Source organism: Callithrix jacchus, chromosome 15 (assembly GCF_049354715.1).
Source record: "Callithrix jacchus isolate 240 chromosome 15, calJac240_pri, whole genome shotgun sequence".
Taxonomy (NCBI): domain Eukaryota; kingdom Metazoa; phylum Chordata; class Mammalia; order Primates; family Cebidae; genus Callithrix; species Callithrix jacchus.
Window position 1 is genome coordinate 20,610,400 of NC_133516.1, and position 26,760 is coordinate 20,637,159.

The window sequence follows — 26,760 nt, forward strand, 5'->3', positions numbered from 1 at the left end:
ATTTTTCTCTTTCTTAGGAGAAAGTATTTAGTGTTTCAATACTAATTATGATATTAGTTGCAGAGTTTTCATAGACACTCCTTGCCATGGAAGATGTTCCCTTCTATTGCCAGCTTATTGGGATTTTTAATCACAAATGAAAAGTAGATATAAAATACCACAAAGACATGTGTATACCTATGTAACAAAGCTGCACATTCTGCACATGTACCACAGAACTTAAAGTATAATTTTAAAAAAGAGAGAAAAAAAAGGAAGCAACTGCTTCACCCCACTCCCCCCAAACCAAAACAAAACAAAAAACTTCCTTTTCTGCATTTCTTGAGATGATCATATAACTCTTCTTTTTTGGTCTGTTAACATGGTAAATTCTACTGATTTTTTAATGCTATATTAAACTTTGACTTTTTGGATAACACTAATTGTTCATGATGGATCATTCTGTCTATATATGCCTGACTTTAACTTACAAATATCTTATTATGGTTTCTATTTCCATGTATATGAGGGATATTGGTATGCAGTTTCCTCTTCTTAAATGTCTCTGGCTGGTTTGGAAATCGAGCTAATGCTTGCTTCATAAAATTCATTGGAAAAGTTTACCGATTATCTAATATTTTAGGAAAATTTTTTGAAGAGTTAGCATTTTTTTGGTAAGTGTTTCCAAATATTTGGATATTTTCCAGATGTCTTTTTATAGCTGATGTCAGTTTAATTACATTGTGGTTAAAAAAAAAAGGCATTTTGTATTTGCTTCCATCATGTAAACTTTGTTGTGGTTTGTTTTTGTGACACAGAATATCACCTATCTTTGTGAGTATTCCATGCTGCACTTGTAGACAGGTAGAATGTCCTATAGTTGCCTATTATGTCAAGTATCTTCATAATATGTTTCAGGTCATTAGTAGTTTGAAAGATTTTCTGTCTACTTTTCCCATCAAATACTGAAAGAGGAGTATTAAAGATTCCAGTTGTAATTGTGAATTTGTCTATTTCTCATTTCTACCATTTAAAAAAATGCTCTTTGAAGCTATGCTGGATTATAATACCTTCTTGATAAATTGACAGCCTTGTCAGCCAAACTCTGCCTTATATTTGCAGCAGGACTTAGGCGGGACAGCTTCCTTTTCTTCCATCACTAGTGCCGATTTCAACGTTGTGCTAGTGCATTATTCTTGCAAGGGGTGATTTTCTGTTCCTCTCTAGAGTGGAGCACTTGTGTTTCAACAAATCCCTTCAGAAGTAGTGGACCTTTGCCTATTTCCTGGATGTAGATGGGAAGAATCCCTATTCTTCAACAGATTTTGTTTTCACTCTTCCACAAGAAGCAGTAGACCTTTGTCTTGTTCTTGGAGAAAGAACATTGAATGCCTCTTCTCCTATGTTTTAAGTTTTTTGTTTGTTTCTTTACTTAATAAGCAGGTCTTATTCTGTGCCTATTCTCCAGCAGCAGCCAATTACCTTCTGCATGCTTATGACATAAACAGGCCTTTCTCCAGAATCCTACACTGCCTTAGATATTTTTTTTCTGAAAACCCAACGGAGGCTTATAGAAAAGAGCTTTGATTCTGGGACTGCTACACCTTTATGAGTTCTCTAATATTTCACAAACTGATTCTATCCTGCTTCTATGCTGGCAACATTTTCCTACCACTACTGCCAAAAGTGAAAGTTTTCACTGTCCTTTTTTTTCTCAAGGGTCTTTTAACTCTTTGGAATTAACTTCACTTGTTTGACTTGTAACCTAAGCTCTCTAAAGGGTTAAAAAAATTATACTTTCTTAGATTATTAGGCTTTCTTTATTGTTAAGATGGAGCGTTGTCTTGCAGTTTTTGATATCTTAAGAATACACACAACTTAAACCTATGAGTCTTGTAGGTAGTTTTTGATTTGAAATTTAGTAATCTATTGAGAAACATTCTATATGCCTTTCTGTATCTACTCTGATGAAGTTTAGGAAAATAAAGCAAGGAAGACATATGTTATAGTGCAGCATTGTCCTACATTCTATAAAAAGCAAGCAAACACACACACATAGAAAAACAACACACATACATTCCTACCTGGTCAAATTAGCTGGGGCGATACTCACTTCACTAAAGTTCACCGAGTAGAGAGGTTTTTGACTATTCCATTGTGTTACATGTTTAGGCTTTTAAAACTATATTGTCAGTCCACACGATAGGGATATTGTATCATTATAATTTTTATTATATTAATTCATAGATTTTTAAAAGAATTCTGACATAATCTGGATTTATGTTTTTGAATTTGTGCTTCTGTGTGTGAGTCAAAGATGCTGCAAGAAACGTACTGTACTGGAATATAAATTTGAGGCTCACTAGGACTCACTTTTTTTTTTTTTTTTTTTTTTGAGACGGAGTTTCGCTCTCGTGACCCAGGCTGGAGTGCAATGGCGCAATCTCGGCTCACCGCAACCTCTGCCTCCTGGGTTCAGGCAATTCTCCTGCCTCAGCCTCCCGAGTAGCTGGGATTACAGGCACGCGCCACCATGCCCAGCTAATTTTTTGTATTTTTAGTAGAGACAGGGTCTCACCATGTTGACCAAGATGGTCTCGATCTCTTGACCTCGTGATCCACCCGCCTCGGCCTCCCAAAGTGCTGGGATTACAGGATTGAGCCACCGCGCCCGGCCCAGGACTCACTTTTATATAAGTTTTGCTCCTTGTAAGATTTAAGTCTTCATGTCTGCTTTTCAGCCCACTTCTCATCCACTTACCATAATACAACAAAATACAAGTACTTTTCAAACAATGATATTCTTATCAGTAATGAGAAAACAGCCTTTCTGGAGTAATTCACCCCACTCACTATGTACGGTTAATTCAAAGACAGTCAAATAGAAAAAGCTCATAGTTCAGATAATATGCTTAAGTAGAGTTCTTGTTTCAATTTCAGAAAACTGCATACATTTAAATAAACCACTGCTTTGTAAATGCCCAGAATGTTGGAACAGGTCACAGAATCTGAAAAGGTAGGAATTTTGTGTAAGTAGAAAGAATATGGCATATCTGGGGCCAGCCAAAATGAGTTCACGGCAATTTCTCTCCTAAAGCTGTCATCTTGAATGAGGCTTTTCCCCTGAACTCATTTCATTTACTCATTCTCTCATATGTATAAACCAAATATAGTAATATGCTTTCTTCCAGGCATATTGTGAGCATAAGTTGAAATGCATATGGAAAGATGCCCATTACATGATGCTGTTGTTGAATCTAAATCCCTCTCTCCTCATATATAAACTGGGGGTAGCAGGGCACAGTGGCTCATGACTGTAATCCCAGTACCTTGGGAGGCTGAGATGGGTGGATTACCTGAGGTCAGGAGTTTGAGAGCAGCCTGGCCAACATGGTGAAACCCCATCTCTATTGAAAATACAAAAATTAGCCAGGTGTGGTAGAGCACGCCTGTAACCCCAGCTACTCGGGAGGCTGAGGCAGGAGAATCATTTGAACCCGGGAGGCAGAGTTTGCAGTGAGCTGAGATCATGCCACTGCCCTCCAGCCTGGGTGATAAAGCAAGATTGCATCTCAAAAATAAATACATAAAAATAAAATAAAATAAAATAAAATGGGGGCCAACACTCTATTCATCACAGCACTGTTCCAATTTTGACTTTAAAATAACCACTAATGTCCATGTCTTACTCCCCAGTGGGATTGAGTATCTCTAAAGCTGACTCGGAAGTCACCTCTGCATCCACAGTAGTTTTAGCACAGTGCTTCCTATGTTACCATATTAAACAAACATTTGCTTTAACATAATTTGAATCACTGTTTGGACTACCTCACGGGTGTTTAGGAGTGGCAGATCAGACAGTGAGACTGTCTTTTTGCAATAAACTCTAAACTGTGAGGTAGAAAAGGTCCAGTGACGATGATTAAGACCGAGTCAGTGCTCTATAACTGGGGTGGGCAGGAGAAAGTGTGAATAAATTAGTCAGAAAAGAGGTCAAATGAAACACACAGCAGTTATGTTTTAGGTTGCTTCATATTCTTTATGAGAGAGCTGAAGCATTCTTTTCTTTAGGCTAGGGAATAACTCCAGGACTTTGCAGGAACACTGGGAGAGAAATCTGGGGTGAAGCCTTAATCACACCGTGAGGAAAATGTTTCTTTCTGGTCATTCCTCCTGTTCCCTTTAACAAGCTTCCAGTGCCCTTCCCTTAAACATTTGTCTCCTCAAAATTCTATCTTCCTTTTATCATTTTATACTTTCGGACTGAGTCATTCTCATCTATTGCTATGGTTTCAATTATTTATATTTCCAAATCTGTATGTTCAAGATAAATCTCTCTTGAGGACCTGTCTTATATATCCAAAACCAGATAAGAATTTCACACCCAGATGTTGCAGATACTTTAGGCAATTCAAATTCAGTCAATCACAAAATAATCTAATTACCTCTGCCTCCACCCAAACTCATCTGTGTAATAGTCTTTGTTTTAGTAAATGACATCACCATCTACCCAGCTTTGCAAGCTGGAAATATGAGCATCACACTATGTTTTCCTATCTTTTATCTCCCACTACCAAGACCACTAAATCCGAATCCTGAATATGTCTCTCTCTCTCTTTCTTCTCCTTTCCTGCCCTCCATCTGCCCTCCATTGCCATTCACTCCAGTTCCTGTTTCCATCTCACAGCGGCTGCAATGGCTTCTCAATAAGTTTCCCTGTTTCTAGTTTGGCTGTCTTCAATGCCTTGCCCACTCTCTAGATAACTTTTCAAAAGTGCAAAACTGATTGTAATTAGTTAAAAATTTAAAATTCATATATACTCCCCATCTTTTAGCAACCTGCAAAATAAAGAGAATTCAAGATTAAACACTCAGAATATTTTCCTCCTCTATCTTCTATATGTGGAAAAAACTATTAATTTTTAATGTCTCATATAACTTTTTTAATTCATGAAGACATTCCAACAATAAAAACCAATAATGCAAAGATTTCCCCCAATTTTAATAGCATATGAAATTCCCAGGGAAAATAAAATCCTGAAGATTAAAATTCTCTGGAAGTTAAAGACAAAGAAACCAAAATCTAAAACAGTTCAAGTTCCAATATAAAATTATTTTTTACTATATTAAACATATAAAGGAATTTCAGTGCTTTTGAATTCTTTATCTTGCTCAGCCTCATCTATAAGAGTGACTGGTGCCTGGGGATTATTGACTTTCCTCATGACAGCTACATTTAGGCTGCCTCTCAGCCTAAACCAGCTTCAGGGTCTCAGAGTCTGTGTTAGCTCAATGCTTACTCCCTGATGTGCTTCACTTTTCAGAAAGCCTGAGGGTTGGTTAATGGGATACAAAAGATCAGGGCATTAATCCCACAACTATTCCAGAGAATAAATTTGTCTGCCCCATGACAGATTAATCAGGGAAAATTATGTTCCAAGAACCCACTACCTGAGGAAAGAAAGTAGATAAAGAAATCTTATTTTTAGCTCCATCAGGAAACCAATTGACTTCAGTGGTCGAGCAAATGCAACCTGAGAACGTAAACTCACTTGGGAGAAAGTCACCTCATCACCTTAGTGTTGGATTGAGCTAGGTTGTCCTGTATCCACCTGGCCCTGCTCCTGAGAAGAGCTGACTGGAGCTTTCTCCAGACTAAGAAAGTAATCACATATAGCAATATAACATAAAAGCATGATTCTAGACAAAATAAAACAATTTTACTTTTGTGTGCTTCTTCTAGTAAAACTTCATTGAGTAGGGATAATGCACTTCTATCTCTAGATTAAAAACTCCAGCAAATTTATGAATTTATCTAATTTTAGATACTAATTCTACAGTCTCCTCAAACAACAAACATCCACACTCATTTACAGTCTTCCTCCCTTTTCAACTTACGCCACTGCAGATTGTGGGGGGAAATCAGGCGAATCTGGCATCTTCTTTCTTTGTGCTCATCTCCTGCCCTACTCACTGGAAGCTGTTAGCTTTTCCCACCAAGGCTGATATAGGAAAAAGGCAGAGGGGTGAGATCTTACTTGATTGTGCTATAATATGCCAGCTTTGAGTTCTTTGGGCATGCCAGATGTTTAGAGACGATTCTTTCTCTACTGGGGCATTTTAACAGCTCTTCACATGTTTCTTGCTGAGCTCTTTTGCCTCTAATTCCTTGATGCTTTTTTTTTCTTTTTCTTCTTTTTTTTTTTATTGCATTTTAGGTTTGGGGGTACATGTGCAGAGCATGCAATACAGTTGCATAGGTACACACAGGGCAGTGTGTTTTGTTTGCTTTCTCCCCTTCACCCACATTTGGTATTTCTCCCCTGGCAATCCCTCCCCACCTCCCCCTCCCACTGGCCCTCCCCTTTTCCCCCTATAGACCCCAGTGTTTCGTACTCCCCTCTCTGTGTCCATGTGTTCTCATTTTTCATCACCCGCCTATGAGTGAGAATATGCGGTGTTTCATTTTCTGTTCTTGTGTTTCCACTGGTAGATTTCAGTGGTTCCCTCTGCAACTAGGAACACCTCGGGGAATGATTCCAGATCTTTCTGCTTGTATCTTTAGAAACCCCAGACAATCCCTATGGACAGAACTCTGAATAGCCTGTGATTCTGTACTCTTTGTCCAGCAACCTCTGGGTGTGCAGATCAATCTCTACCCAATCACACTCTCCCAGCTCTGCCACCCAAGTATGTAGTTAGACATGTCCTTAAGATTTCCTGGAAAGAAGTCATAGGCCAGTTCATACACTGTTTTAGATTTCTCTGACTTAAGTCAGATACAATCATCTGGCCCTACCAAGAATTTGAGAACCCAGACTCCCTCCTTCTGACAAGTGTCTAGGACTGTCAAATGGCAGCTTGGTCAAAAGTACAAGGTCTTTGTGGAGAAAACCCACACCCAAGAAGAGCTTTGAGTTTCTTCCACCTTTGGTCTTCTTCACCCAGGCTGTCCTGTAATTTCCATTTATCCACAGAAGCCACACTCTACTTCACTCTTCTTTCTCCCTCTAGGTCCAGGCTTATCTAGCTCTTGTTAGGAGAAATACATATATACATTTGCTGTAAGCAAGATTTTCACTGTTATATAGGCATTTATATATAGGGTAGGAATTTGGTTCCTTGAAGCTTTGTTTTTGCTTTGGAGTGACTTGACGAAGAGAGAGTGCTTTGAAGGGTATAAAGGAGAAAGAAAAGAGGAGACTGCACAGAGGAAAAGTTGGATTTGTGTTTTTAATTACCTTCTTACATGTACTTCCTCTCCTACTAAATTTTTGCATCCTTCCAGAGAAAGTTACTTCCTATACTGGAGCTTTTTCTCCCTAAAAATGTAAAAGCTAGGGTACTCTGGATTATGCTTTACTAGGATAGTAATTCCTCAGTGCCTACCAAGCATTGTAGTGAGATGTGGGCCCTGGTGCACTTCCTCTTGGTTCCCCAGATGAATACCCAAAACATAATACTGGCTGGTTTAACCTACCTTCTCCATCAAGAATGGGCACAGTTACCTTTTTGCCAGGGAAGTTCTTTTAAAAAGATTTGAGGTTATTCCCTTTTCTGACCTTTATTCCACCTCTAACCCACATACATTTGTTAACTTCCAAAAACACATTTATTTTGTCCTCTTTTTTTACTGAAATTTACAAAAATAACACATTTTATTGATTCTACACACAGGTAGGTATCTTTTCAGCTCTTGAAACTGCTGAAGTTGAAATGCATTTGCAATTAGTGTTGTGCCATGTTTTATTTTTTAGCTCTTTTCCTTCTTAAGTGATGCATTGGCTAGCATGATGATACAGATTGAATAAAGGTGGAGAGAACAGAAAAATGAACATTCGATAATTTCTGTATTTAACTATCATCATCTCATTGTATCTTTTTGAATCTTATTATTGTAAAACATTTCTATTTTAATAAGTATTTTAGTAATTTAACTACATTAATCCTACTTTCATTTAATTCCTAAAAATCTAGGTACATTTTCTTACATAGTAACAGCACTATTATCTTACCATCAAAATTCACAAATATACATCAGTATATTAGAATACCAAGTTCTTTTTCAATTTTTCCAAATTATACTCAAGGTAGCTTTTTATATTTGAACAAATTTCAAATAAAATATCTTTTAATCTTGTTCACTGTCCCTTTTTTGTTTTTGTCTTTCATTAACTTGTTTTTAAAAAAATCACATCATTTGTCTTCTAAGGCCTACATTTAGGATTTGTCTTATTGCCTCTTTATGGTGTATCTTAAATTTTTTTTTTGTCTGTCGTGTTTCTTGTGAATTCGAAGTTAGAGATAAAGGCCTGCTTATGTTCAGGTTTAATATTCTTGGCAAGTGTACTTCAGAGCGATACTTTGTACTTCATATTGTGTCACATAAGGGAAAACACAATGCCTGGTTGTGCCACTTTTAGAGATGATCAATTTTAGAATTGATTCTTGTCCTTTTAGAGCAATCTATTTTCTTTTTCAATTAACAATATTGTCTTTCGAGTCTTTCCTAAGATAGGAATGAGAAGTGTGTTTGTCTGTTTCTTTGAGTTCCTTTTCAAACTGTTTGTTTTCCACGTGTCATGGTCATTGATCCATATCATTTGTAAATTGCTTCTTCTGCAAAATGGTATGTCTATATCAAAGAATTTCTCCCTTGAATAAAAAGACTAATGAGGATTTCTGTGTAAGTTTGCAGGTCATGGTGACGCATAGGCTTCCATTTGAGGTAGGCAGGCAGGCTGCAGGTGTGCAAAATAAGACTGAAAGTAAAGCACTTTAGAATATTTCCTCTAAGGTAGATTTGTCTTTAAAATATCTCCCCATTTTTTTTTTGGTTATGTGCATTGAAATTTTTTTGTCTATGTTTTTTATGCCAGGAAGAAGGAAGACATGATTCCGGCATAAAGAATATAGACCAAAAAACCTCAATGCATGTAACCAAAACTTTAATGGAGAGGAAGCTATTTAATATCCTCTGAAATTAAATAGATAGGAAGTTATTCGATCTCTTTGAAGTTTATCGAGTTAATAATAATTTTATTTCTTCCTTTCTTAATGAGAACTATCAAAACACATTTCTTATCTTCGAAAACTCAGTTTCAAATTTATCCTTTTATAGAAATGTCTAATTATGGTTATTTGTCCTTCTGTATACTTTAGTGGTTTGAGTTAGAGAGGCACTCAGAAGAATTAATCATCATAATTCTATATGCATGGTCTCAAAAGTTTTATAAATAATAGCAAAGAGAAAAGTTTCTAAAGAACATAATGTTCTCCAAGGTCTAGAGTAGGAGAAAATAATAATGAGACTCAGCATAAAAATGCAAAATAGAGCAATCAGGAACTCTCTTGAGGAGCATATGTTTAAAAATTAAACACCATTTTGTTTTAAATTTGATTATACATATGTTCTAATACAGTACTGTATGGTTTTTAACATCTTTGAAGGTTTAAATAAATTTCAATCATATAAATACAACAAGAACTTTGGGTTGTAAGTAGACAAGTAAAATATAAAATATGTAGAAAATCATTGTACTTAATGAAGTAATCCAGTATAGGTGTGCCTGTAATAGGAGACTCCAAAGATAAGGTGCTTCCTTTATATATGATGATTCTGGGAGACTGTAGGTTGCCAGCTTGATGTATTTTTTAATGTTTTTCGAAAGGCACTACAAGCTTACACCTTTTATTAGAACTGGATTATTAAACTAGAATGACTATTGTATATTACAACGGGTAAGAGCTTTGCTTTCAGGGTGTTCATATTTTAAGAGTTTTATGTTTTCATGAAAAAAGTTTTCATTATCAGTTTGGGAAATAGGGGTTACACAAAGTTAAACAGATATCTTTTCTGTAGACCTCACAAAACTTTAAGGATGTTTTATATATTATGATTCTTCAAAAATAAGGTATAATATGTGATGAGTTTGGAAGTTATTTGACCATATTCCTCTGGGTTTCTCTTCTTCACCTGGCTAGTAATTTTCAATTATCTACTGAATGCTCTGAGTTAAACAATGTAATGACTCTGAATTCTATGAAAGGCATTGAGTTTTATAAGTTTTATTCCAACAGGCACTTTCATTACATGCAGTTCATGTTGCTCGTGTGAACACATGACTTTTGACATTATTAGGGTGGATCTGTTCTGGTTTTGTTTTTTGATTGTCCAAGATCGAATGCTTTTAGTTCTAGAATTTACTGTTCTATTTACATAGAACCACATTCCTGCTCACATCTCTCCTAGGCTATTTTAGGCTTCCAAGCGCTGTCTTCCTTGGGACCTTGACTCACATGTGTGCACTTCAGGAGTTGGCCTACGATTTGAAGCACATTTTATGCATAGTTTGATGTTCTCACTTTGTACAGATATCCTTTCCTAGGTTTCTCTCCTCAATTTCACAGTCATTCTGAGCTGTTCAGAGCCATCCACTCAATCACCAAGATGCTTCTCTTTGACAGCCATCCTCTATGTGCCACACCAACTAATTGCTATCCCCTTTATAAAGATCTTTGTGTTCTACAAAGCACACCTGAGTAATAGCTACTAAGGAATGCAATCAATCAATTCAGCATAATCCAAAAAATCTATACTTATATTAAGTGATATATCCTCATTAAAATAAATTGAAAATTAAGAAAAGCCAAAAATAAAAGCATATATTTACCTGAGCAAGATATCACCAATGTCTATATATATACATTTACTTTCTAGTTTGTTTTTATGCCCATAGCACTTTTAAATACATTAATATAATTACATTATATATATAATTTTGTCACCTGACTCTGTCACTTAGCTATAAGTAGTTTTTTACATGAGACAATCAGGTTTTTTTTTTTAACAGTTTTAACAGTTTTGTAATATTCCATTCTTGTGTTTAAATTAACTTTTCTAAGTTTTATGTTTTATAAATTCTGCTGGCACAATTTTACTCGAATCAATTTTTAACTAAATTAACTATTTCCATAGGATATGCTGCAAGACATAAAATTGCTAGGTCAAGGAATATAAACATATATAGGATTAATATACACTAAAATAACAATGTATGGGAATACTCTTTCACTGTATTTTATTAAATTTATACAGTATTGTTTCAAAAAAGTATGTTACCTATTCTGAGACCACGCATATAGAATGATGATGATTAATTATTCTGGGCACCTCTCTAACTCAAACTACGAAAGTATACACAAGGACAAATAACCATAATTAGACATTTCTATATTGGAATGGTTATATTTTTATTCACTTAACTGTGATCATTTGTGAGTATGCACATCTTCAGATTTGTTTAATTAAAATACTCTCTCTGTGTTAACATTTAATAATTTAACTGTTGAGGTTTTAGTACTCATCTCATCAAATTGTGTGAAGTTTTATAACACTAATTGGATAACCTCAGTCACTTCTAAATTCAACAAGTAACTTTTTCAGTTTTTAGTTCCTGAATCATATGTTTTTGTTGTAAGAAGATAAACAGTCTAAACCACCATCATTTTCTTCTTTTCTCACCACACCAATTTGCCATGGGTCTCTATTTAGCAGCCAAAGTAATCATTTTAAAGCAGATTACATCACATCACATCATTCTCTGCTCAAAGCTATCCAATTATCTTCCCACTACATACAGAATAAAATCCAAAGTTTCTTACATAATTTCTAAGGTCCTGTGTGATCTCAAACTAATCTCCTGTAACTCTTCTCACTCTATCCACTCAACCCTCAGTGGCCTTCTTACTCTTCCTGGAACCCCCAAGCACACTCAGGGTCCTTGCATTTGATAAACCCTTATACTAATGGACATACCCAAATATTCACATAACAGCATTTTCATTATTCAAATTTTCTGCTTAAATTTCAAATCCTCAGAGAAAATGTGTCTATTGTGGATCTTCCCATCGCTTTGTATCTCAGCTTTGTTTTTTCATCATAGCCATTGTCAGTGCCTCAAGACACACATTCGTACACACGTTTATTATCACCCTGATTAGATTAAAAGCTGGAAGAATGTGGGGTTTTGTTTGTTTTTGCTCTTAATGCTGTAAGCATTGGACTTAGAATAATACCTGTAACAAATGTAACAAAGAATATTCAGAAAATACTTAGAAAGATTTTCTTACAAACCTGCTGATAATTGTATCATGCAAGTGTAGCCACTGATAACATTTGGGCATTATTTTTAATCTTTAAGGTTCATGATAACATTTGATTTTTATATAGTTTTGAAATCTTTTATTCAACTTTCTTACTTGACTCTATAAGCATTTTAATGTCATTATGTAGTCTTGATGACATCAACTGTACTCTAATAACTACAGGGTCACACTACTTTTAATAAGTAGCTGAAATATTTTACTTAAGATAAATCATCTCCATATTCATTGTTAAAGTTTCCATTGCCATTTTAATTATTATTATTTTTTTTATTTTTTATTTTTTATTTTTTATTTTTTTTAATTTTTTATTGGATTATAGGTTTTGGGGTACATGAGCAGAGCATGCAAGACAGTTGCGTAGGTACACACATGGCAGTGTGCTTTGCTTTTCTTCTCCCCTTCACCCACATTTGGCATTTCTCCCCAGGTTATCCCTCCCCACCTCCCCCTCCCACTGGCCCTCCCCTTTTCCCCCCAATAGACCCCAGTGTTTAGTACTCCCCTCCCTGTGTCCATGTGTTCTCATTTTTCATCACCCACCTATGAGTGAGAATATGCGGTGTTTCATTTTCTGTTCTTGTGTCAGTTTGCTGAGGATGATGTTTTCCAGATTCATCCATGTCCCTACAAACGACACGAACTCATCATTTCTGATTGCTGCATAATATTCCATGGTGTATATGTGCCATTTTAATTATTTTAAAGTAAATTCATCTTTTCTTTTTCTTTAAAAATTTGCATTTTTGAAAGCCATTACATTTTAAAACAATTGCCATTAACACTAATTTCTTGTATAGTATATATTTACAGAGTCCACTATATTTCTAGAGTTCCATTCTTTTTCTTGAGAAAGTTCATTTGTACTTTTTCTTGACTGAGTCTTCTAGATATATTCTAATATTATTTACTTATTAAAAATATGACCTCTATATTTTTGAAAACTGCATTTTCCAGCTTAGTTTAATTCTTTTATTTGATTTATGCAGCTTATCTAACATTTCTTCTCTATTTTTAAGGAAGAAAAAAATAAACTTTTGTATATGTAAGGTCTAGAAAAACATATAGTTTAGGTTTATTACTCCTGAAAGAATATTCAAACATGATCCAGATGAGTAAGATGTGGTATCAAATAAATAAAAACAAAAAAGTGTGGGGATACAAAAGAAAGATATGAATACATCTTGGGAATACAAGATGTGGTATCAAATAAATAAAAACAAAAGAAAAGGGAAAGCCTTTTGTGTGTAATTAACCAGGTGAAAAAATAGGGATATGTTTAAATAAATGCTGAAAATGTCATCACAATAAATGAAGCAATTAGATTATACATATAGACTTATTTTTGTTTTTAATTATAGGAAATAGAACCTTAGATTTTTGACTAGTAAAGTCAATTGATTTGTGAAACAAATTGTCTCCCTGATATTATAAAAAGTTATCATACTTATTTTTCTGGTTAAACAATTAGGTAATCATTAATTGAAGTGTATGCTGAACAAATCTTTATTTATATATAAGTATATATAATATGTATATATAAACTGGCCTGAGAAGAAATAAACACAGCAAATAAGAAACAATACGGAACTGAATCATATTCTATGAAAAGTCATTTTTAACTTTTGTACTACAAAAGACCATAATTTGCTTATGTGGCTTAAAATAGTATGACATGGTAAGGTTAAAAATGAAAGCAGAAACATATCAAATACAAGCAAACAAGTAATAGTGAATATTAATATAAACAAACAATTCAAAGGAGAAAAGTAAAAAAGACATAAAATTTTATTTTATGGTAAAGAAACAATCATTTTTTAAAAGTAACCATAATAAGCTTTTATAAAACCAGTAAGATGGTATCAGAACAAAGAGAGATATTGTAAAAGAATAACTTTTAAAATAATTGCATTTGTCACCATGGAAAATTCTTTAAAATAATAAAATAAGAACTTATTCAAAGTTTATTTTCTAACTTAAATTGAATAGTACTTGGCTAATTTAAATTAAATAAAATTATATAATAATTTAAAAAATGTTTTCAACTGCTTGAATATTCAAAAGTATTATCTTATATAAATCCAGGTGGAATTTCAACATCCTGTAAGTCAGTATTTAAGATTAAAGACAAACAGAATAAAGTTAATTGAATTTGAAAGATAAGTTCATAAGCCACAATGTTTTTCTTCTTTCATTTCCATACTGCCCTAGCTGAGGTTCTCCATGAGAGCCCCATGCCTGCAGCAAACTTTTTTTTTATTGCATTTTAGGTTTTGGGGTACATGTGCAGAGCATGCAATACAGTTGCATAGGTACACACATGGCAGTGTGTTTTGTTTGCTTTCTCCCCTTCACCCACATTTGGCATTTCTCCCCAGGCTATCCCTCCCCAACTCCCCCTCCCACTGGCCCTCCCCTTTTCCCCCCAATAGACCCCAGTGTTTAGTACTCCCCTAATGTGTTTTTATAGGCTACCATGTGATAATTCATTATGCAGCAATAGAAACCTCATACAAATGGTTATTTACCAAATTAACCTAGAAAAGCAAGTTAAAATATATATTCTTGTCGACTTTCAATTGTTTGCTTTTTATACTTTGCAAATAATTCATGAGCTTGTGATGGGCCATGTATTTTTTTAAAAAGGTACATCATGCTTGAGAATAATCCTCAAAAAGGTATTTGAAATTCAGTGCTCTAGACACTACACTGAAGAAAGCACCTTACAGTGGATCACAAGTTAGAACATGGGGCTTGGGAAAAATCCCAAGTATAATCACATAAATGGCTTAAATCTGAGTCTCTACTTGTGGGGCAAATAAATATAAAAGGCTATCTTTTTCATTCAATTCAGGTCTGTTAAGAAGCAGAAGCCAAAACAGGAAATCAGAAATTTGACAGCTTTCTTGAAGGAAATGCCTGCTAATCATAAAGGGGAATGGAGCAGTGGTAGGCAGTGAGAGGCTTCAGGAAATGGCACAGATCTGACACTAGTGAAACAAAAGGGAAAGGAAGGCTTGAGAATCTTCTCAGATTTCCACACAGCACTGTCTCAGTTGGGCCAAAAGGAATCCTTAAGCTACTCAGCCAAAATGGTCCAGGTACTACCACCGCTGTGCCCAATCATTAGCTAGCAGAAACCTGAGGAAGCATGGCTTTCACATTTGTATCTGGGTGGAGCCAGGGGTGTGGCAATGGGACTCTCAATCATTTATGCTCCTTAGAGCATTTCCTCTTAAAGGGTAACTGAGAGACACACCTCTCTGGCCACACTTTTAATTAAGTTCTATCATCCTCTTAGATGTGTACAGCTCAATCTATCTACATCACTGTCTTTTTCCCTTGCCTACCATCTGACTGAGAGACATGCCTGGTCTTTCTAGTGAAAGAAGGAAATAAGTGTCACACTGTTCAAGGGAAATCCCCCGCATATTCCAAAAAAAGAGGTGGCTTTATTAGTTTCGATCTTGGGTCAATGTCAAATTTAGTAAGAACAGAGCATTTGTGTAAAAGAAGTTACACACATTCACATTGCCAAGTTTATGATGTAACTGTTAATCATCTGAGTTATTTTACATGTATTAAAACATGCTCTGTCACCTACTTGTTACCAGTGTTTTATTTTTCAGGTTTTATCTTCTCTTTTCCTTGCTATTTTCTTCCTTCATCTTTTTTTTTCAAACTTACTTTTGTGTGTTCCTGAAGTAAAATCACAATATAAGGACAGAAGTTTTCAGGAATACCAAGAGATATGTTTACCCTTTTAGTAGGAACAAATTTCACTTTCAAATGAAATTATATACATACAGCACTTTTTTTTTTTGAGACAGAGTCTCACTCTGTTGCCCAAGCTGGAGTGCAGTGGTGTGATCTCCACTCATTGCAACCTCTGACTCCTGGATTCAAGCGATTCTCCTACCTCAGCCTCCTGAGTTGCTAGGATTACAGGCGTGCACCATGGCACCCAGCTAATTTTTATATTTTTAGTAGAGATGGGGGTTTCACCATTTTGGTCAGGCTGATCTCGAACTCCTGACCTCAGGCGATTTACCCACCTCAGCCTCCCAAAGTGCTGGGATTACAGGTGTGAGCCACCCCGCCCAGCTGAATACAACTTTGAAATCAAACCTAGTTCTCATGAATAGACTATTTTGTGGTTGCTATATTACTTTAATTATTTCTTCATTTATTCTTCATTAGGTACAATATCAGATGCTTGAAGATTCCAATTTGCCAATGTGTATTAGACACACCCTTGAGTCAAAGAACTTGAAGTACAACAGAATGAGATGACACACAGTATAACTATGAAGCCTGGAATGTAGTGATTTTATTAAAAGTGGAGGAACACAATGGTATGGAGATTCAAAGGAAGATTTTTCCCTTTTCCTGGGGTAATCAAAGACAACATTCAAAAGTTGGCGATTAAACTGAACCTTAAAAAAAAATGAGCTAAATTTGGCTTGTGTAGAATCTGCGATCCAGGAAGACAGAAAACTTGGCGGATAAAGAATGACTCCCATTATTGAAAGAGCTCTACATTCCCCTTTTAGTGTCCTCATTTAGAGATCAGAGCAGTTAGCACCTCTTAGACTTTGTAATTTTAGTAAATACTGTATTGAAGCTCAGTCTTCCTATAGCAGCACAGTATGTTTAATAGAAGATATTATAATTTTAGGTTATTTTGCTGCAGACTTTAAGAGGCTTTTAAGGCAAAACCCTTTAAGACTAGTTGTGTAAATCATTAAAAAATGATAAGGGTTTCATAAAATATATTGCCCCTTAGGTAGGACTAAATTACTCTTTCATAGCTCAGATGAGGGTGGTTATTTGAGCATTCAGGACTGTTTCAGTGCTAATTTTAAACTGAACGCTTTAGATAATTCCGTATGCTATTTGAGCTTCAACTGGAAGGATACATTTGCCAATGCAACATAGAGAATGCTCTTTATTTTATGGTTTTGAAAAGCTTAGATTGATGGTGTCTTTTTAACATGTTAATTTGCCTGCCAAGTGTGGCTTTTCAGGATGGCGGTTAAAATTATGTCAGTATCATAAATGTGCTGCTTCCCGAGATATTTCTTTATTACCACGTCTTTGCAGGAAAGCACTTGTGTTAGAATTACTTTTGTGTATGTCTGCTTCCTCCTTTATATTTACAGTTTCTGTGGTACAGCTTTTGTTTGATTCATCTTTGTAGCTCAGCAGTGTCTAGAATATAACAGGTACTTCAAAATGCTTGCTGTACCCCATCATCTATCGGTATATCTCAATGAAACATAAACTAGACTGGATGACCCTTGAACACATTTTTATGAGAGATTATGCACTCTCAACATGTTTCTCAGCTTTTTGTTAGGAGTATCAAATCGCATAGTACTAACTCATGTAAGTTAAGGATTTTTTTTTTTTACCTTTTTTTCCATTTCAGCATCCTTATGTGCAAGCAAGTGGGATAATCAAAGATGACATTCAGAAGTTGGTGATTAAACTGAAACTTATAAAATGAAGTTCTCTATCATTCTCTACTGTTATGAGAATTTTATTTTAATGATGACAGGTATCTAACACTGGCAAATATGGATATCACTACTCTGGCCACTGAGGGAGGATTCAATAGATATAAGTCTTTCCCTAATATACCCACAGCATAAATCAGAGAGGGGTGCTATGATTTTGTCAACTTTTTTACGGTATAATTTGCATGCAATAATAAATGTCTCCATGTTAAGCACATAGTTACAAAAGTTTTGATAAATATTTATGTAGCCACCACCCCAATCAACATCTACATAATCCTGGAATATCCCCTTAGATCTTTTGGAAATAATCCCTTCCATTCTTGCTTCAGGCAAAAGCTGGTCTTCTTTCTGTTACTATGCAATAGTTCTGCATGGTCTAAGGTTTTATATAAATGAAATCAAACAGTATGAACATTTTTGATTTGGCTGCTTTCTCCTCATACAAACATTTTGTAATTCATTCTGCTACTGCGTGCATGCAGTTTATTCTTCTCTATCTCTGACAATTATCCTGTCATATGACTGCCCCATGGTGTATTCATGTGTCGAAGAACATTTGGATTGTTTCCAATTTTTAACAGTTATGAATAAAGCTACTGTGAAATTCTTTCATAAAATATCTAATAATTTGTGTAGTTGTAACTACAATTTTTTTGAGGGTTTCAATTTTTTTGAGGGTAACTATCCAGTCATGGAATTGCTGGGTCATATGGTAAACGCATGTTTAACTTTTTAAGAAGCTGCTAAATATTATCTAAAATAAGGATACCATTTTATGTTTCCACCAGGAATGTACAAGAGTTTCAGTCGTCCCATCTCCATTTGAGTAGTTGGAGTTTTCAGTCTTTTATTTAACCATTCTTATTGTTGTGTAATATTAACTCATCATGGATTTACTTTGCATGACCTTGAATTAAAAAATTAGCATGTTTTCATGCATTTAGCTATTGTGAATCTTCTATAGAGAAATATCTGTGGCTGGGTGTGGTGGCTTACACATGTAATCTTAGCACTTTGGGAGGCTGAGGCATGTGGATAACTTGAGGTCAGGTGTTCCAAGACCAACCTAGGGAACATGGCAAGACCCCATCTCTACTAAAAATACAAAAAGTAGCCAGGTGTGGTGGTGCTGGCCTGTGGTCCTAGCTTCTCGGGAGGCTGAGCTGGGAGGATCATTTGAGTCTAGGCTGAGCTGGGAGGATCATTTGAGTCTGAGAGACGGAGGTTGCAGTGAGTCAAGATCATGCCACTGCACTCTGGCCAGGGTGACAGAGTGAGATCATCATCTCCAAAAAAAAATCTGCTTGAACATTTTGCTCATATTTTATTACTTGTCTATTATTACTGACTTGTAAGAATTCTTTGTATCTTGTGGATACAAACTCTTTCATACATGTATTGCCAATTATTTTTTCACAGTTTGTGACATAGATTTTTATGTTCTTAATGATGCCTATTATAAGAAAAAGTTTTAATTTTAATGAGGTTAAATGCATACTTATTATGTTCTAGCTAAGACATTTTTTTCTTGCATTAGTATTAATAATATTTTCTCTATTTCTCTCCTGAAAGTGTTATCAATTTGGTTATGTTTATGACTACCAAGTTAATTTTTATTTGATGTAAGATTAAGGTTGTGATTCATTTAATTTTTGTATTGATGTATGTGGGTAACCCCCCATATAGACACTGAGGAAGAAGAGCTAAGCAAAACCCTGGCACAGTTAAGGCCTGAAGAATATCTCAGTTTATAGTGTTACCATTCAGTTATTTTCTGTTATATAATCCTTTATATAATCACATATTAGTTTATAGAATTAAGGCTTGAAGATTATCTCAGTCTATAATCGGAAGAATGCCTAGAATAGACACAGTACAGAGCATGAATTAAGATATAAGCAACTTATAATCAGAGGAATGCCTAGAGCAGACACAGTGCAGAGCATGATTTAAGGGAAAAACAGGTATACCAGAACAAGAACCCATGGCCCAGGTGGCAGAGTTCAGTATTGTAAAGATACCCGCTGTATAGCAGGCTTGGGCCAAGAGCCACTTCTCCTGATAGAGGAGTTGTAGGAGCTTGTTCCAGTTCTTGTGGAAGGCTGACCTCAGACTGGCAATTGCGCCTTGTTAACTGTGAACTTTATCAGCTCTTGTTACTGTGCTGTTTGAAAAGTATCTCTCTATAGACCTCATTGGAAGGTGCCAGCAGGTGGCGGTAACCCTGACACTTCTGTCACTACTGTGTGACTTAAAGCATCCCCCCATAAATCTTCTTAGAATTAGTTTGCCCATAGAGGTATTGCACACTGCGTCCTCTTCACTGTGCACCACCCACCTTCAAGCCTCGATGACCGAATGGGAGTGGACCCTTTACTGCACATGGCCTTTGCCTTGATGACCTAATGAAAATGGACCCCTTACTGTGCACTGTCCACCTCCTAGCCTAGGTGACCTAATGGGAGTGGACCCCTTGTTTTATTGCTTACGACCCTATCACTATCCTTAAAGATGATTTCACTCAGTTCCTTGCCCCCTAACCTATACACAATAAATACTCACGCTTCTGGACATTCAGGGCCTCGTCTGACTCTGCTCATAGGTGGTGTGGCCCCTCAAGCTCAGTTGTGTTTTCCTTGTACTTCTGTGTCATGTCTCTTTATTTCTCAGATCCTGCACCTCAGCATAGCATAAGGGACACCCCACAACCCTGTGGGGCCCTCAACCCTACAGATATATAGGTGTTCCAGCATAATTTTTCACAAGATTTTCCTTTATTGAACTACCATACCTTTGATTTATGGCACATTGATTTGAAGAAAATAAATTAATGTGTCCAATTATTTCTAGGATCAATATTCTGTTTATGGATCGCTATGTCTTACCTCACACCAATAGCAAACTGTTTTGGTTTCTGTAGCTTTGAAATAAATATTAAACTCAGATAAAATATGTGTTTAACAGCCAGGCGCAGTGGCTCACGCCTATAATCCCAGCACTTTGGGAGGCCGAGGTGGGCGGATTACCTGAGGTCAGGAGTTGGAGACCAGCCTGACCAACATGGTGAAACCTGTCTCTGCTAAAAATACAAAAATTAGCCAAGCATGGTGGTGGGTGCCTATAATCCCAGCTATTCAGGAGGCTGAGGCAGGAGAATCGCTTGAACCTGGGAGGCAGCGATTGCAGTGAGCTGAGATCGTGCCACTGTACCCCAATAGAGTGAGACTCCATCACCAAAAAAAAAACCCACATCTATATATATATATATATATGTGTGTGTGTGTGTGTGTGTGTGCATGTGTATATATATGTGTGTGTGTGCATGTGTATATATATGCATGTATGTGTGTGTTTTTAACCTTTATTTTTCTGTCTTCAAAATTTTAGTAGCTAATTTAGGTCCTTGGCTTTTCCATATACATTTAGAATAAGGTTATCAATTTTTATAAAAAATAATATTGAGTTCCAATTCTTTTGGATAGACACCCAGAAATGGAATTCCTAAATAATCTAGTAATTTTATGTTTAATTTTTGAGGAGCTGATAAACTGTTTTCCACAGTTGCTGTATCATTTTACATCCCATCAACAATGTACAGAATTCTCATTTCTCCAGATTCTCACCAACACTTGTTTCCACCCTTTTTTTTTTGGTGGTCAGTCCTAATAGATGTAAGGTGATATTTCATTGTACTTTTGATTTGCATTTCTCTGATAATTAGTGATGTGGAGCATCTTTTTATATACTTGCTGGCTGTATGTCTGTCTTCTTTGGAGAAATGTCTATTTATGTCCTTTTACTGTTTGTTTGTTTGTTTGGTTTTTTTTTTGACACGGAGTTTTGCTCTTTTTGCCCAGGCTGGAGTGCAATGGCACAATCTCAGCTAACTTCAACCTCTGCCTCCCAGGTTCAAGCAGTTCTCCTACCTCAGCATTCTGAATAGCTAGAATTATAGGTGCCCACCACCATGCCCAGCTAATTTTGTTTTAGTAGAGATAGGGTTTCACCATGTTGACCAGGCTGGTCTTGAACTCCTGACCTCAGATGATCTGCCTGCCTCAGCCTTCCAAAGTGCTCGGATTACAGGCCTGAGCTTTAGCTATTGATTTGTAGGCATTCCTTGTATATTTTGGATATTAATCTCTTACTAGATATATGACTTGTAAATATTTTCTTCCATTTTGTGGGTTTAATTTTCACTGCTTATCGTTTTCTTTTTTGTGCAGAAGCTTTTTAGTTTGTCATTCTATTTGTCTTCTTGCTATTGTTGCTTGTGCTCTTGGTGTCATATTTAAAAAATCCTTGCCAACCTCAAAGTCATAAAGTTTTTATATTTTTCCCTAGCAGCTTACAGGCCCAGGTCTTATGTCTAAATCTTCAATCCATCAATCTATTTTGGGTTGGTTTTTGTATATAGTATACGATAATGGTTCGATTCATTATTTTTCATGTGGTTATTCAGTTTTCCCATTACCGTTTGCTGGAGAATGTTCTTTTCCCATTGCATATTCTGGGGACTCTTGTTGAAGATCAGGGTTTCTTTGTGGTTTCTCTATTTATTCCATCCATTTTTATATCTATTAAAACAGTACCATAGTGTTTTAATGACTATCACTTTGTAATACATTTTAAAATTCAGGAGATATAATGCCTCCAGCCTTCTTGCTCAAGATTACTTGGCTGACCTTGAAGAGATATATACACCACCATGTTCATTACAGCATTATTTACAAGAGTCAAAATATTGAAACAATTTCCACTGGCATATAAGCAGATAAGAAAAATGTGGAATTCACACACAATATATTTTTATTCAGCCTTTTAAAGATCTGACTTATGTGACAACATGAATGAATAAGTGAAATAAGCCAGTCACAGAAGGAAAATGCTGCATGATTTCACTTATATGAAGTATCTAATATAGGGAAACCCATAGAAATGGAGAGTACAATAATAATAGGTGGAAGGAGAATGGGGAGTTGTTTCTCAAAGAGCATAAAGTTTCAGTTATACAAGGAGAATAAACTAGAAATGTGGCGTAGGACAGCATTCCTCCAGTTAATAATACTGTATTTTGTACTTAAAAATGTGTTAAGAGGGTAGATCCCATGTTAAATGTTTTTACTATGAAGGAAGGAAGGAAGGAAAGAAGAAAGGAAGGAAGGAAGGAGGGAGGGAGGGAAGAAGAGAGGAAGGGAAGGATGAAGGGATGGAGGAAAGAAAAAAGGAAAGAAAGAAAAAGAATGAACAAGAGAAAGAAGAAAGAGAAAGGAAGAAGAAAGAAGAAAAGGGAAAGGAGTGGAAGGGAAAGGAAGAGGGAATGAAGGAGGGAAAGGAAGAGGAAAGGAAAGAAGAAAATGAGGGAAAGAAAGAAGGAAAGAGAGAGAAGATAAGAAAAGGAAAGAAAGAAAGAAAAAGCAAGAAAGGGGAAGATAATGGAAGGCAAAGGAAGAGGGAATGAAGGAAGAAAAGTAGGGAAGGAAAGAAGGAAAAAAGGAGAGAAAGTAAGAACAAATGGAAGAAAGAAAGAAAGAACAAAGAAAAGGAAGGAAGGAAGGAAACCCTAATCAATTCTAACCTGTGTTATTGAAAAAAGATTAGGGTACTAGTAAGAATATATTTCCCTACAATTTCTTTTTTAAATTGACAACTTCTAGAAATATAATGCCTTAATCCAAAGCAATAAATTTCAATTACTCTGAAAGACCAAAAAATAAGATTCTTTGAGGAGAGAAACAACTATACCTGATTATAGTTTATAATGTACAATGAAATAAAATACCCCGGAATTTAAGTTCATTATTACTCATTTGTAATTATCCTCATGTAGATAATAAGATGTGGCTTCTCTACCCAAGTTATCTAACTGCTACATGCTTTTGTGTTACTCAGTGACTACTAAAATTGAACTGTTTAAATAAAAATTATTTTTTTTAAAATGTTCTATATTAAGTTTAGAAACCACACTGGGATTTTGCTTGAACTTTTGTAGAATTGATTGATAAACTTCGGAATAATTACAGTCATAGTTACATTCAGTCATTCTTTATCTATAAACAGAGTATATGTCTTTGATAATGTAAGTCATTTTTAATTCTCTTAGCAGTATTTTATAATTTCAGTAAGAATAGGTCTTATAACTTCATAATTTCAGTACGTATAGGTCCATGCTTTGCTCGATATATACTTTTTTAAATGTTTAAACTTTTTATTTTAAAATAACTTTAGTCCTAAAAAAGTTGCAACATTATACATAAAATTTACTTATATTCCTCATACAACTTCCTGTAATGATATATGATTTGTGGAGTAGAGGACTGGCAAGGAGAAAGTTGCACAGAGAAAATTAATGGAGTTCTGCAGAGGATTCCCTCTGAGAAATGGGTGGATTAAAGTCAGTGCATGTGTATGTGGATTTAAAGACATGGAAAGAATCACTCAAAAGGATTTAAAAAATCTCTGAAGTGTAGAAAGGACTAGGATTATTGCCTCTTCTTACCAGCCAGTGCAAAAATCCTTCTCATTCGTAGGAGATGAGTTAGAGAATGCAAGATAATTTTTGCCTCAGAAAATAAATAATTCACCTAGACCAAAGGCTGCTCTAATGTCACATAACAAAAAATATCACATAAAAAAGACCCTATAAGATCAAACATTTTTAAAATAAATTTGAATGACTTAGAACAAAACCCATTAATACTTGTAAAAACATGAAACCATCCAGCATCTAAAATATATGATTGACTATTGCTAGAATCCAAGAAAAATTACTAACCATGGAAAGAGATATGTAAATGCTTCCCATTATGTAGAGAAAGGTAAATGAAAACAAACTGACACAAATGAAAGAATTGGGAGCTGCAGACACCAAATAGTTATAATTATATTTCATATGTTCAAGGAGGAGGAGAAAAAAAGGAACATCTTCAGTCAAAACATGAAAAATATAAAATATCTAAATCAACCTTTTAGAGATGATAACTGCAATGTCTATGATTAAAAAATATTGAATGAGATTAATGGTATGTATAGTAAAGGGCTGAAGCATGCTTGGTTGGATATAAATTCTTTGGTTCACACATTCTTTCATTAATTAAAAAAAAATTCTGCTCCAAAACTTCTGTTTTTGGGGAAATAGAGTAGATACATTTTTCTTATTCTTCCTGCTAATTATAATGGAAACTGCTGGATATTGTCTATAAAACAAACATATGAAGACTTTGAAGGGTAAAAAGGAAAAAGGATAATGACTAGTGACCTTGCAATTTTAGGAATGACATGATGATGAGTTCGTTTTTTGTTTTTTGTTTTTTTTTTGCCTCATATGTCTCAGAATTTGGCAACCCAGAACTTCCAATGTTTGCAGAAAGTAAAATACCCTCCTATGTGCTCCACCAAAAGCCAGCTTACTTTAGCCAAAGTACCAGGAAAGTGGCAATCTAGCAAGAGAGAACAGTCTTAGACAATAACTATTCTACTCTAACCAAACACCTCAGAAAAACATGTGGCACTACCCTACCAGCAAAGACCAAGTAAGAAGCCTAGCTATACAGGCCCTCACATGGCTATGAGATACTACATCCCAATCCTTCCAGTGAGGTGGTGACAATGAAGGCCAATAGGATCCAAACTTTCATCCTAGCTAAGCTGCAAGGAGTCCCCTCCCACCCCAGGTATTGGTAAAGACTGCAGGAAAGCCAGAAATTTCACCTTACCTTCCAGTAATGGAGCACCCACCCCATCCACACAGGGGAGCTGTAAGCTTGGTAGAGAGTCAGGCCTTTCTTCACTGCCTGGCACTAAGGAGGCTGCTCCCCACCCTGTGGTGTTAGTGGAGGCCATGGAGGGAGCCATATTGGGGCACTCCTACACCTGCTAGCCATAGAGGCATCAGTGAAGACCTAGTGGTTAATCTAAAATCCCCCTGCATGTAGCAGTAATGAGGAGCCCTTTTCCTTTTGGTAGTCAGAAAGGGTAGTGACTTAGATTTCTACCTCCACCTGGCAGTAACAAGGCAGTGTGGCCTTCCCTTCCCCTGCTGGATCAGTATAAGATGGGACCAGTGAAAACAGAAGGTTTGGAGAAACATTGAGATATCATAACATTATGCTCCAAATAACCAGGTTTCAACTGAAATTCACTCATCATACTGAGGATAAAAGTGATCTCACTCTGTAGAAAGAAAGACAGCCAACAGATGTTATTCTAGATGACAGAAATGATAGAATCACCAAGCAAAGATTTAAAAACAGGCGTCATATAAATACTTCAGAAGTAAGCAAGGCAGATGGCTTGGCCAGGATCAGCTACAAGCTGGGAGAGCATCCTCAGGTTAGGGAAAGGGTAAGTGGGAGATCCATAGTGCTCCACATTTCCACTACAGACTCTTGCAAACCTAACCACAGGAGGGCCCATTGACCTTCACAGGCCCTGATCCAATATAGGAAGCTACCTGGAGACTGTGCAACAGCATTGCTTCTTAGAGGGAGCTCACACAGGATCCCACACACATCCCAAGTCCTAAGCAGCTGCAGCATGGCACCATTTTGAGAACCTGGGCCCACCAGACTACATCCTGCCCTGAAGCTCAACAGCCCCTGCAATTCCATATCCCTGGCTCTACATTAATATCCCCTGCCTCTGCTCAGAGGGTTTCAGTGGTGCCCTGCCAGTTGGATCCAGCAGAGAGACAGAATATCTGGCACTCTAGCACACACAGTATTCTGTACCCAAGGGAACAGGTGGTGCAGTGCACTGGGCAGGTTGCACCCTGGACTGTGGGAACCAAAGCATGCTCCCAGGGCTGAAACTGATCTGACTTGGACTTCTGCCACTGGCAGCAATCCCACCCCCACCCTACTTCATCCCCAGTAGCACTGCTGCACCGCACTGGCAGGAACCTTGAGCACAGGGTCTCTGTGACTGCAGCCACAGCTGCTGCCGCCATTTGGGGCCAAAACATGTGCCACTGGCAGTGACTCCACCCAGCCAGCAGCAGTGCAACAGCACTTGCACAAGCCTTGAGCACAGGCTGTTTCCAACTGAGGCCACAGTTGCTGCCACCACTGGGGGCCAAAACTTGTGCCACCGACAG